General features: G+C 44.3%; 1 protein-coding gene across 2 annotated transcripts in view; it reads left to right on the forward strand.

Moving 5' to 3' along the window:
* The window catches only part of MEIS1 (Meis homeobox 1), a 129,710-nt gene that overhangs the window by 28,604 nt on the left and 87,295 nt on the right, over positions 1 to 13,811 (forward strand). The gene's annotated exons all lie outside the window — the stretch shown is intronic.

Consider the following 13,811-nt stretch of genomic DNA (forward strand, 5'->3'; position numbering starts at 1 on the left):
TTATGCCCCGCCATCCGTTTCTTCTTCTGTGCCATGCCAGCTGCCTAACTGCCTGTCACCTGCCACCTCCATATAACGGGGTCAGTGAACCGACTGAGGGCAGGATTAGAGAAGTCAAAGTTGGAACCTACGTGAACAGTATGCTACTCATACTGTGCTATCCAAATAAAAAGTATTATTATTACTTGCCCTTGGAGGCTTTTCCAGAGCTCCTGAAGAAACACCCACTGGGATTCCAAGTCCACAATGTCCTAAAATGCTTAGAAGTCAGTGGGCCTTTCAGGAGCCCATGTTGAGTGTCTCTCTCTCTCTCTCCGCTGGGTTGAAGCCATTTTTCTGAGTTTACTTATCTGAATCTCTTAAGTGACCTTATTGCAGGGTCAGACTAAAGGGCAGTGGGAAGAAATGGAAACAGACCAGATCCATTTGATCTGTGTTGCTCTTTGAACACACTTATCTCTGTGTGTATTTTGGGTGTCGGTGGATGTACACGTATGACCATAACGAGCAGGGATAAAGTTGAAGCATGAGGTCATTTTCAGCAGAAAGGTGGATGAGTAGCCAGCTGTCCCGAACTGCTTTTGATGAGACTGAGCGCAGTGGCTTTTGTGTTCAATGAATGCAACCAAAGTTTAAACGAGTCTGGACTCTGAGCCCGCAGTAGGTACAAACCTCAAAACCCGGGCTGACCATCATGTGTCACTGGAGTGCTGTTAGCCAAGAAAAGAATTTTGTTTTCTAACTTAGGTTGTCTCTACCAATTAGAATGTCAGCCTACAATGAATTAACACCATGCACTTGAAAACAAAAACAGGAAAGTTAAATTTTTTTAGGCACATGTATGCTATTTGGACTGGGAGTTAACTTCTACACGTAGAATTTGAAGCATCTGAGACATTTTCTTGTTCAAAGCCAAGTGGCTGACTGCATCGCGGCTCTCAGTCTAGTAAAAATGGAGCCTGGAGCAGTAAACTGGTCTGGAGCCGAGGCAGAAAGAGGTGACCTTCGCCCTCTGACTTTTACAGGAAAACTATATGCAGCACAAATCCATGGGGCCTTTTTTCTTTCGGGCATGTGTCCGGGTATGTTGTGGTGCCGCTGCTCACAGCGCTATTGCTGGGGGATGTCAGCACTTCCAACAGAAAGCCCTCCTTTCAGAACTCATCTTGCACCGTGCGTTTCCCTAAAGGTGGGGATCAGTCTCAGTGCCTTTCCCTGTTCTCCACAATTGCTACATGGGGGCAGAGCCCAGTGTTTTCGTCTGTTCCCTTTTCTCTTTCACGTCTGGCTTCCCTCTCTCTCTCTCCATATATATATACACACATATATATACCCATATGTATGTATTTGTGTATATATATATGTATATATATGTATATCATCCACAAGCAGCAGGTATTAGATGACTGGAAGAAGGCTTGTGATCAGCTAGCTTGTTCTTGAATTTAAAGTTATAACATATTACGTTTCCTTAAACGTAACCTGATGAAAAAATTCTCAGAGGCACATGTCCCGTCCTGACACTTCCCCGCTGACACATCATAACCAGGAATTAGGAATTTTGCCTGTTCCTTTGCCTTCAACAAGGGCTCTCCAAGGGCCAATTTGATAATGAACTTGACTGTAGCCAGGATCCTTGACATTGCTAGAGCTTCCCGCTTACATTGTTTCTCTCTATAATTTTGCATAAAAAACCACCACCCAGTTGTTTTTTAAAGTATTTTTACATAAATCATCTCATTGGAATGATCTCAGTTGACCCTGGTTTCTAACACAGCCCCGAGTGACAGATAGAACAGGTCTAGCCCATTTGACAGATGAGGGGGGAAAAGATGATGGGGGGGAGTCGAAGGATTTGTTGAGGTCCCGGTGTAGCGTCGGACCGAAAATTTCGGTTTCCCGGTTATTTATATAAGATTCCTGCCTTCACGCCTTCTTTCCCTGGCCCTCCACCAAAGAACTAAAGTCAAATAGAAACTTTCTGTCCTGACTTCCCCCTTCCTCGCCTCCCCCAGCTTGATAATCCAGGTGTTAGGAGTCCCGCCTTTAGCCTTCCCCGTGGGTTGTCTTTGGCAGTGTGATTTATTCCTTGCTAAATGCAGAGTGACGCCTAGAAGTGTTGCTGCAACAACTTACGTACATTTCCATGCCAACCATGACCCTTCTAAATCTTTTTTTCATCCCCGAGACCTGTGGAGCCGGGTCTTTGTGCAGCCTGCGGATTAACTGTGCGCAGTGGCTTTTCCATGTTTTCCCTGTCTGCCTTTTCTGGCAGCCGCGGGGGTGTGAGCCGCGCCAGCATTTGGCCCGTAGTGCATGTCCTAAATAGTTATTTACACAGTTTGAGTCCATTTTAGTCAACTGGGTAAATAACAGCCCTCTTCAAAAGATTTATAAATCCATAAATATGTCTTTATACATACCCAATAGACAGAAATAACTCAATCTGTCAAGAACATATCCAAAGAGGTGTTTCCCCCACAGACAGGAGTAATACATATTTTAAAACTTTCTCTGCTGTATTATTTGTACTGCGTTTCTTTCTTCCCCCCGTTCCTTGTCAATTTTCACCGCTTCATTATGGCACCTTTGGTACAAAAAGAAGAAATCCCCCGGGCTTTGGTCTCTGCGAAATAACCGCACCTGCCGCACAGCGCAGGCGTATAACAGGCTATAGATCTCGACCGAGTGCTGTTCTTTTGGACTTTCAACCTAAGTAAAATAAAATAAGTCATACAGGCCATTGGTAATGTTCTGACAGATTTCAAAATACACTGACAATTTCTAGTTAGTGTTTCGGCAATTTGGGGGATTTTGAGTGCCTGATAAATTGCCCAAAGTAGTGGCTGTTGTGACTGATGGCATAGTTTTAGTAAAATTTTTACCTAAACATAAAAACAAAAAAAACAAAAACAGAATGGAATCTTGGGCATTCTAAAGAGAGTATATAGTAGAGAGGTAATTAAGAAAAAGCAAAGCATATATATATATTTTTCAGGGATTTACTGTGTATTTATGGTTTGCGTAATAAATCTTTCCCCCAACTCAAATTATTTATCTAGCAACTCTTCCGCAGGACATCTGCTTTCATTGGGCATTAGCACCGGTGGCCTCTTGCAGGAGACTGGTTCTTTAATCAGTGAAGCCCCTTGAAACGGGCCTGGGTAGGCCTTCCTAGGCCTACCTAATGCCTCGGGTCGGGGGTTCTGCCGCTGTTGCTATGACATTGATTTTGTCTACTCTTTAACTTCCTCAAAGCGCTTCCAGAGACAGGCGACGGAGCTCCTATTCTACCCCTGTCAATTATTTGCTACTCTCCCATTTCAGAAGAGAAAAAGGAACAGCTCAGAAATATTGAGGAGTAACTGCTAGAGCCCGCTCTGGGGCCTCGGTCTCTTGGGCTTTCTCAGGGTTTTGGGATGGAGTATTCGGGACATCCGAGCAGAGTCTCTCTCACGAGCTGAGGGAGACATCGGCAGATACGTGACTCTTTCACGTGTCTTATTTGCCCTACTGTGCGCAGCTGCCCTCCTGACTGTAACCCGGGCCCACCCTCGGAAGAGTGTGGTTGGGGCGGGAGATCACCAAAGCTAGTCTGGTTCCTTTTCGTATTTCTTGCCTGGAGGGCAGGGGCTCACAGGCAGCTTTATGTATGACTGACCTGAGGTTGGGTGCTTCTCCAATTTTGGCTCACAGTTAAGAGAGGTGAATACATGATAGCAATACAACAATGAAATAACATTCAGGGCTGGCTGTTGCTGTGGTTCCCACGTCGCCCTCGGTGAAGGAGGTCACAGAGGCTCAGAGAGGCGAGGAGACTTGGCCGGAGCCCCACTCTGATGGGTGGTAGGGTTAGGACTTGAACCCATGCAGTCTGACTCCGGAGCCCACGCTCCTAACTGCGGTCATCCTGTGTGATAAAGTGCTCTCGTGTGGTCATCTGGTGGACATTCTTTCTGTTATCCAGGGGACGGGCCCTCCCCTGGTGTCCGCCGGGCCTGGCGCTGTGCTCTGTGATGTGACAGGGCTTCGAATACGACAGGATCCGCGTGAGCCTCAGGAGGGTTACCCGCCGCTGGCGAGTGAGAATCCAGTTTTGCGCGCTAAGTAGAATGATGACTGAGATAGTTACAGAGGAGCATGATGACTGATACGATTAATTCGTATTATGTATGAAGAGCCTCTCCCATTTCACTCATTCACAGATTGATTGAATTGAGAATAGGGGCACAGGAAACAAGTAAGGGCATTTTTCTGGCAGAACACTTCCCACTTAAAGCTCCTCTGGTTTTCCTCTTTGTAAGGATAAAGAAAAAGTAGGATTGTTACATTGAAATTTGATATAAAACATCTCAACCCTAAAGGACTTTAACGGTCGCTGGAACCTCGAAAGCCCACTTAGGAACTTCTCCTTTTGGGGGCAGGACTCAGATCAACAATTGTATCTTTGCTCCCTCAAAAAAAAAAAGAAAAAAAAAAAAAGGCAAAACAGCATGTTTCTATAAAGAGGGGCGACTGAAAAGCGCTGCTACTTCTTTATAATAATGTATCAATAGTTGCAATGCCTCCCACTGCCCCATCCCCCTCCTCGCTGGCTTTTGTATGAGTTCGGGCAACCTATAGGCAGAAGGCAATTCCATTTATTATTGAAGGGACTCTCCAGGCAGTTGTTTGAGACCTGTGAAGCCAGCGGGCAGGGCGGGGGCCGGAGGGAGGTGGGGCAGGGCCGCATTACGTTCCAGATGACTAAGCAACGATTTATATACCAGCTCGCCTTTTTACACGAAGAAGAAAAGTAATAACAGCCCAAACCCGGGCGTTTGAAACAGTCAGCTGTCTGATGAATAATGGGATAGGTGGGAAGGAGCACTCTGATTGGATGTCTTAATGAGCACATTTCGCACAGAGTTTGGGCTGCAGTTCCCCTTGACCTTTGCCCTTTATTGACCAAACTGACACTTCATTTTTCACATACTTCCAATTATGGCTCGGCGTAAGTGTTGCCCTCCCTCCTTTATTTCTTTCCTATGGACAACTTGAGAGTGGTGGAGGCCACAGAAGATATTTTAATTTGAAAAAGTACCTTAGCCACTCAGGCTTAGGATGTAATCTGTTATCTGCAGTTTCTCAGATGGAAAAAACACACACAGAGTGATTGCTGCTGGTTGAGAAACAGTTTTCTTTCTGTTTTAAAAATCCATCCCAACTGATTTTTAAAAGCAGTGTTCGAAATAACCTGAGAATCCTGAAAATGAAGGAAAATGTTTAACGAATGGTGGCTTTTTAAATTTTATTTCATTTGTCTGTTGGCCAGAGTGAGCTGAATGAGCTATTTTTGTGCACACTGACTTCTTAATTCTTGTACTTCGCAAGGAACTTCTTATATTTCAGGGGCACTAGAATGCACTTCTAGTGGGGAGAAAGGAAAAGTAAAATATAGCTGTGACCGCAGGCCTCAGCCTTTGGACTATTGCAACCCGGGTGTTACTTTAGTTACACTTACTGCTGGACTATAAACGAAAGCGTGGCCTCTGCATGCCCGTGGCAGGCAGAATAGGAAAATGATTTCCTGATGGGGAAAGTCAGGTGCAAAAAAAGAAAGGGGAAGTTATTATACTCCACAAATCCCCGTTATCAAAAGGTCCATATTATTAATTTATCAAACATGTGGACTTAGATGGATAGACAGAGAATCATTTTCCCAGGAACACCCCATACGAGATTCACCTTTCCTTTTATTGACTCATCAAATGTAACTGTTTTCTGTTCTCCATTTGCTTGACTTTTGGCATCATGAAAGCAGGTCATCATCTTAAAAACAAAGAAACATAACTTCGTCTAAAGTAGTGACTGTGTATTTAGGGGCATGAACTTGGCCGTGAGTGTTTTCACAGAGAGCGCATTTTCTCACTGTTAGGCAATATCTCTAGTAAACTTGAGGTCATTGTTTTTCATCTTAGTTGAAAAAAAATGCGTTTGAAATTATTTACCCCTGAATAGATTTCCCTCGAACACAGGAGTATTTGTCTCCAACATGGATGAAGTGTTACTTATTTTATTATGTAGCCCTCTGGCATATCCGTGGCATATTTTTACTATAATATGGTAATAAAAGAATGTGTAAAAGGCAGACAGAGGTGCTGTCTTTTTCTGTAAGGTGACCTCTGTTACCAAGTAACTGCTTTACTTATGAGCTTATTAAAAACTCAAAAAAATGAGCTTTTCATACTTCACAGGCATTGATGTGAAAATGAGCTGTCCTGCGCGTAGTTTTCCTGATCATTTTTAGAACAATTGATTAGCCAAAGAGCTACTGTCATTAGTTGACATTGACTGATAGCAGTTTGTCAGAAGCTCTGAAGGTCAGCGAGACCGTTGGAGTTTCAGTGTGCCTTTGACTGACCTTTCCTGATTCCATCCCCCTGTGATTGGGTTTGAATAGGTCTGGCCCTCGATTGGAAAAGACAGGGCATTCGTCAACAGGGTCACTGCTTGTATTTTCTGCGGATTGCTCATTTTTATTTATGTGTGAATTCACGGTCTGGATATCTCATCAAAGGTACTCTAATTTTTGAAATTTAACACGATTCGGTTTCCCATTGCTTTGCGGTGTTACATGGACTCTGTATATGATGCAGACTTTGCTACTGACAGTTGTCGTTGTCACCTGTGCGGACACCGGGGTTTTGTCGAACGGGATGATTTGGGTTTTTGTTGGTGGTGTTGCTGTTGTAGCTGTTCCTTGAGAAATAGAAACTCTGGTGTGACTTGTAGAACTTCTGAAATTTTACACCAGTTCTCTGAGTTTCCTAGAATTAGTTACATTGGTCTCTCAAGAATCATGGGATAGTTTTAAATGACAGAAGGAGTGGTAGAGAATTATATGCATTATGATGTTATGTCAGTTTATCACTTGGCTCTGCAGTCAGAAGATGTGGAAGCTTTTTTAAACAGGTATCTTCTTTTTGGCTTCACTCTGTAAATTAGAGAAAGCTCCCCTGTCCGTAGTGGCCTTAGCCCTTCAGCGAGAGGGGAACATATTTTCCATTGCAGTGAACCCAGAAGTGACTGGTTCAGAAGGCTCAGCTCTTTCTTTCTAAAACTGTAAGGTATTCCTCCCAAATGCATCCCATAGAAGAATATATTCTGCACTCATGTTAATAGCATGCATTTTACTGCCTTATATAAACAATAAAAATGGTGATCTGAGCTTTAGAAATCCAGATCTTAATGTGTAATTATTTAATTCACTTTCTAGCTAAGGCCTTTCTTTTCTCTTACCCTCTCTCACCTTCCCTCCTTCCCTCGGTTCTGCATGGGGTTTTAAACTATAAGCAGCAACTTGTCTTTCAGGTCAGCCCTCCCAGGCATTCCCGGGCCACCACACACAACCTGGCACAGCTTAACTGTGTGTTTCAGTTTCTACCCAAGAAAATAAACCAGGAGAGAGTCCATTGTCTTCTGCGGTGGATTCTTCACACGGTGTCATTCTTGGCAAGGCCGGAATAAGGAAGTTAATTTTAGGGAAGCATCCATTTAATATAGCCCAAGGAGATAAAAAGAGTCTAGAATTGTAATCACTTCTGCAGATGGGCCAAAATATTGTCATGAATTGTATTTAAGTGGGGAAATGTAAATTTATACATTCTAGTCATCAAAAATGGATTAAGCACTTATGTATGGCAGGTGCTCTGTGTGAGGCTATAAAATGAGTGGGTCGTAGCAGTCGCCCTCAGGAATTTTGTGCGTGCCACCAATAACATCAAGCGTATGTAAGTGACATAGTCACTAAGTCCTGAATATTCTTAGGGAGCCGAGTGTATTTATTTCACAACATACCAGTGACCCAGACCCGGTGAACTCTGTGGTCAGGGATGTTGACTGAGAGACAAGGTGAGAGGTATTCGGTCTAACTTGGTCCTCTGACTGTCAGAGACTCAGCCTCTATGGGGCCTGTGAGACCAGCCTTGATCTTTAGCTCCCTCTTAGGAACGTGGTCCCATTCTCCCGGGCAGCCCTGTGGCCACCCAGGGCCCTGCAGTCTGAACCACTGGTGTCATCATTGCTTTCTCCACCATCAGGCACCGGGCTGCTGACTCATGCTTTCTCTTCAGGGGACCTTAACATTTTGGGGGGAGGGTGGGAATCCCTTTGGCAATGTGATGAAGTCAATGAGTATCTTATCAGAGTAATATTTTTATTAATGCATAAAATAAAACACATAGGGCTACAAGGGAAAGTAATTGTATTGAAATCCAGTTATCAAAATACTCTAAAAAAACCAAATGGTCATATAGGGATATGAGTGTTTTGTTAACTATGCATTAAATAATATGGTCTGGCAGTAATTCTGTTGTGTACGTTTTTGAAATAGTGGTAAATATAAATGGTGTTTTAAGGTATTTGTGACAACTGTATTGTGATATATAAATATGATTTCCATTGGTGACAAAGTCACAGGTCCTGCTAATTGTTCTGTGGTTCGTTACCTGGGTACATACTTGAAAGAAATGGTAATTCCAGTTAGAGGTTAGTGAGAAGAAAATGTAAAATTTCCCCTCCCAAGCACATGGATCTTTTGAATTCTAACCACGGACTCCCTTTTTGAGGGGAGGGTCTGTGTAGTGTAGGTTAAAAACTTCTAAACCTAAGTGTCAGCTGCAGGTAGTATTCTGTGAACCTGGAGATTGGAGGAAGTGACCCTCTTCTGTGTTGTCATGGTAGCCAGTGTCTTATCCTTTGTCACTTATTGAAATGAGCCTTTCATTCATCAGCCTCCCCAGGCCGCTCCTGGGAAGGCACTCGTCTTCATCTTTAAATCTCCTGTGCCCAGCGTAGTTCAGGGCGCGTGGCCACTGATGGATAATTATTTATTAAAGAGGATCGGGAACCCTCTCATGCTTTCAAATTGTGATTGCCCTGTATTCCCTCAGGACTGATTTCTTCTGGGTGCCAGATGGCTCATCTCACGTGGCAATCTCTGCCGACGTGTAAATAGATACTGAGGTCTCACCTGCCCAGACTCCGGAGATGGGTTTGAACAGGAGGACTCAAGGAAAGATTCAGTAGGTAGCCCTCCTCAGACGCTGATGGTAGGTGGGTTTAAGACTGTACCTTAAATAATGCTGCCTGTATAATTGCCTATTCTGCCTACTCCTACTCTTGGGTACCATCCTCTGGCCCTGGATGAGCTTCCAATAAAGGATAGGTGGGGACCGGTGGCAGCATTTTAGCGTGTTTTGAGGGCTCTTAAGGTAGGGGGAAGAATGAATTCTTGGCAGGAGTAGCTGAGCTACCCTGGGAGGGCTTTTAATGTCCTATGCCGTTCCCAGCAGCAGACATGATTCCACCCCCTGGGATGTGATATTTAGCTCTGCTCCTGAATTTATCTCTCTCCCTCGTGAATGCTAGCACTAATTAAGGATAGTGGTAGAGGTTTTGGCTGTTGGCCTAGCAAAAACTAACCCAAACAGTAAATTTATGCCAAGCATTTTCCTTAGAAAGGGGTAGGCGTGGTCTACCTCTTACATTGATTGGTCCCAGAAGTGTAGTTGGTAAGTTGGGTTTTGCTCAAGTGTCTGGCTTTGTGGATTAGTTCAGTCTTGCAGATAATTTTCCGTAATTACTTAACCTAAAAGCATTCTGTTTGATTAGTACAATTAGCTTTGGCTTTCCCCCATTTACCAATATCAACCCATATGCATTCCCTCCTAGACATAGATCATCTTATTTCCTAACAAGGAATGAAAGGAGAACTGCCTTTTACTTATTTATCAGGAGAAAAAGAGAACATGACCTTACCTAGAAAAATCTTAAATTTTCTTCAAAACCACATATTTTTGAGAAAGGGAAAATTGAAGAGTGAGTGCAGAAGCTATTGAAGTTGCCAATAGGCTTGTTGTTAGATGACTGGCATTAGATCAGTGCTGTCTCTTTAACTATTTCCTTTGGGGTAGAGCAACTCTTTCCTTGAGTGTCCCCATTACGATGTCCCTATGACAGCAGGACAGGGAGCGTCTGGACACCCTCTTGTACTGTGATGCCTTAGGAAAAGGTTCTATCTTAATTTTAAAATGCATGCATACACTCTCCTCTTCTTTCTAAGAAAGAATTTAAGGAAAATAACAAAAGCATATAGCACACAATAAGATAAAATAAGTAGATGAAAAATTTAAATGAAAGGAAAGTGAACAAGAGGCCAGGACAGAACAACATGAATGATAAGATTATAAGATTATGTACAGTTGCTAGAAGTAGGCAGCTAATTTAGCTCCGAGCTTCCTGGCAGCCTAAGTGAAGAGGGGAATATAATTAGTTGCAAGAGTTAGGGCTTCCGTGCAGGTTGTTCAGAAGAATCCCTTGGACTTGTATGAAGAGCCAAGAGGAGTTTTACCACATGTCCTCACACCGGGACCCAGCAACTGGCTTAGTGACATCGCCAGCATCACCTTCAGGACTCCACTTGCACTCCCCTTAGCTGGCACTGCGCTGCAGTGTAAGAGCCTGATAAATATTTGATTGACTGACTTGACTCGATGCCTGGATTCACATTCAGCCCATTGTTGCTTTAACGTTTTGGTACCTAAGCTAGTCTTGATTTCCGTGGTTGAAACCGATGGTGGCCTGTCTTACTGTGAGCCAAGTGCTGACTATCTGGTGATGCCATGGGGCCTTTTCTTGCATTTCCATCTCTTTCTTCTAACCATTTTATGGTGGGTCAACTCCATTCTCGTCTTTTCTCCCCCTACCTGGGGCTGGAAATACAAGTGTGAATGCTCTTGTCATTCTGGTTATTGTCCCCTGAAACAGGGTCAGTGGAGCCAGAGAGATTCGGACGAGCGATGGGTAAAATGAGGGGCCAAACTGGGATGAGAGCATGGTAGGATTCAGGTGCCACAGTCTTTAAAACAGGAATTTCTGAGGGAATATAACTTTAACCTATAAAACTGGAGATGGCTGTGTGTCACAAATACTTGGTTTACCACATCCCAGCACCAAGAATATCCCTTTATGTGAAAAGAATAAATTTAATGCAAATAAAAGGTATTGCTTGATCTTATGAATTTAAAGCTTATGAGAGGGATGCTCCCAAAGGCATTGGAGGTGAAGACAGAAATAGTCCTGTTCATGAACTTAATGGGTATTAATTGAATGTCCACTGGGTACCAGCCCAGTGCTGTATGTAAGAATTCAGGGAGAAAGAGGCCTTTCCTGGAATCAAACCGACAGTCCAGGGGAGGGGCAGACAGTTCACGTGTGGTAGGTGAAGTCTCACCATTGAGTAGCTCAGTGTGATTTGGAAGTAGAGGAATGGCACATAACAAATGGGCAAATAGGAGTCAACTGCCTGGCCTGGGGAAGCCCTCACCCGGGGCTTCAGGGCCGGCATCCTTCATCCATCCCAGTGCCCTTTCGCATCAAGCCTGAACGGGACTTGGAGCAGGGTCCCTCTCCACACAGCACTCCAGGCAGCCTCTACCCATCCCCCAGAGTTAGCCCTCCAAGAACCCTGCTTTTGATTCCCAGTCTCCCTCCTGGCTTCTCCAAGGTGTTAGGCTCTGCTGGAAAGTGGGGCCAGATGGAGTAGTAGCAGAGCACTATGAGGCAAGGAAAGTAGGAAGTTTGTGTAAAGGGAAGAAATAAAGAGAAAACATGACACATGACACTTCCGAGGCTGAGTGTAGGCCTCAGCCCGAGCAGAGAACAGGGTGTGGGGAAGCAGGAGTCGGAGTGAGGCCAAGAGGTGGCAGGGGCCAGACCAGGAAGGACCATATGTGCTGTCTTGGGAGCTGGGAGTTCGCTTGAGAGGCGATGGGGAGCCACTGAAAACGTTCGAAGCTGTGTCACGGTCAGAGCTGAGTGAAGGGGGAACGGCTGCGGGCGGCAAGGGCTGGGGCCAGTGCTACAGTTACGCAGAAGTGTTGAGGCCGTGAAGTCAGGCAGAGGGAAGGGGCTGGACCAGACTGAGAGACCGAGTGGTCGGGGGGCGGTAGGTTTGGAAGGGTGAAGGTCATGCAGAGGTTTCCGAATACTGCCCTGCAGACCACAGTGCCTTCTGGCCGCCTCTCTGTCTTCTTACGTGTAGCTTTAGCCCTCTAGATACGAGGACCATATAGCTGGTCATTGCCGACTGTGGCTTTTACCCCACACCCTGGCTGGACAGAAGTGACATTTTTTTCATGACGGTGGCTTTTAGAAGTCCAGCCACCATTCTCTCTCTCTGCCACCCTTCTTTCCCGTGGGGAAGGCTCTGGCTCCAAGGGGACCAGGGGCTGGGTGGAAAGGAAGAGGCCAGCCACGCTATCATGGGAATTTGGTGACTCATTTCATCAGTTGACTACTCTGAAAATAAGGTGACTTCCCCCTTCGCTTGACAACTGATTGATGAACATTTCCTGAGTATTTGCAGAGTAGATGTTTTGTTTCACGGGCCTCCTTGCTTATGGACTCCCAGTGGAGTCTAACCCCGGCGTGCCTCAGCCTTCCCACATCCCAGGCACTGGAGTTTTCTTTTCATGTAGAATCTTCAAGACTTACCAGACTCCAGGATTGGAAATAATATACTCTTGTGCCTGCTGATACAACTCTGCTTGTATTCGCTTTTTGCCAGAGTGTTAAGGAAGGATAATTTTTTAATACTGAAACAGTAATTTTTTTTTTTTGGACCAACAACACTGTGACCTGATACTTAGTAGGTCTACACTGAAAGTTGTCTTTGAGAAGAGTGCACTTCATTCTGTGTCTAGAATTTGTCTTGTGTTTAGTTTTCACTTTCTTTCCCAGGATGTGAGTTTGTGTATTTTTGGAAGGATTGTCCTTTACTTCGATTCCAGATGTCCTAATGCTCTTGATAGGAAAGGAGTCAGCTTTGGACAACATTAATTGCTCTGCTAAATGATGGAATGTTTTAATAAAAGCTGCATGGGAAGAAGTGGAAGCATTACTTTTAGGCTCCAAGAATGTTCCTTGGGTTCATTTTTCACACTAGAAATGGAGGCAGTAGGTTTGCATTATGTGGGTCAGGAGTCACTGTCTTAGGTAGTAGCCATGGTCCTTAAACTTGATTTTCATATTTCAAATGGAGGCAGTAGGTTTAACGTGTCTTATTTTGCAGCTGGAACAGATTCTATTTTTAATCTGTAAGTCGAATGTGGCGTGGAGCCATGTGCTGTCCGGATCCAAATGCATAACTCCTGTTGATATCAGTGAGTTTCATGATGGATTGGAAAGAAGTATGTGGCCTCTATTCCAAATATCTATCTGACTCTTTAGAATTAAGCATGCTGAACCAATCCTACCACTTTTCAAGTTAAAATGAAGTATTTTTTAATGTAACAACCATGCTGGCTTAAAGGAGTAATGCAACAGTTTCAAACAGACACACACACACGTAACCGTAGAATTGGTTTTCAGGCAGAAAGAGGCAACTGGGCTCAGGGACCTGGGCGGCATAGTAAAGGACATGGCTGTATTGAGCTACACCAAATCGCCTTTAAATAGAAAGGATAAGAGGAGAAAGCCTTTTCTTTGGATGGTACTCTGCTCACGGGAGTACACACATTATTGCCAATGAGTAATTCTAGCAAGAACCCTCCCATACTTCCTCCCTCCCATTGCCCGGTGGTGGGAATGGCATGGCAATCTTCATTCAGAATTGACTGGTGTTTGCGTCCGTAGATAAATGCACTCAAATCATAATTGTTGTAACAGGATTGTTTGATTACCTGGCAATGGCCTCGTTCTGAGATAGCTTCTGGATCACCTGTTCGTTGGGAACATTTGACAGACCTCATGTTTATTACCCAATTGAG

The sequence above is a fragment of the Miniopterus schreibersii genome (assembly GCF_964146895.1).
Source record: "Miniopterus schreibersii genome assembly, chromosome: 13".
Taxonomy (NCBI): Eukaryota; Metazoa; Chordata; class Mammalia; order Chiroptera; family Miniopteridae; genus Miniopterus; species Miniopterus schreibersii.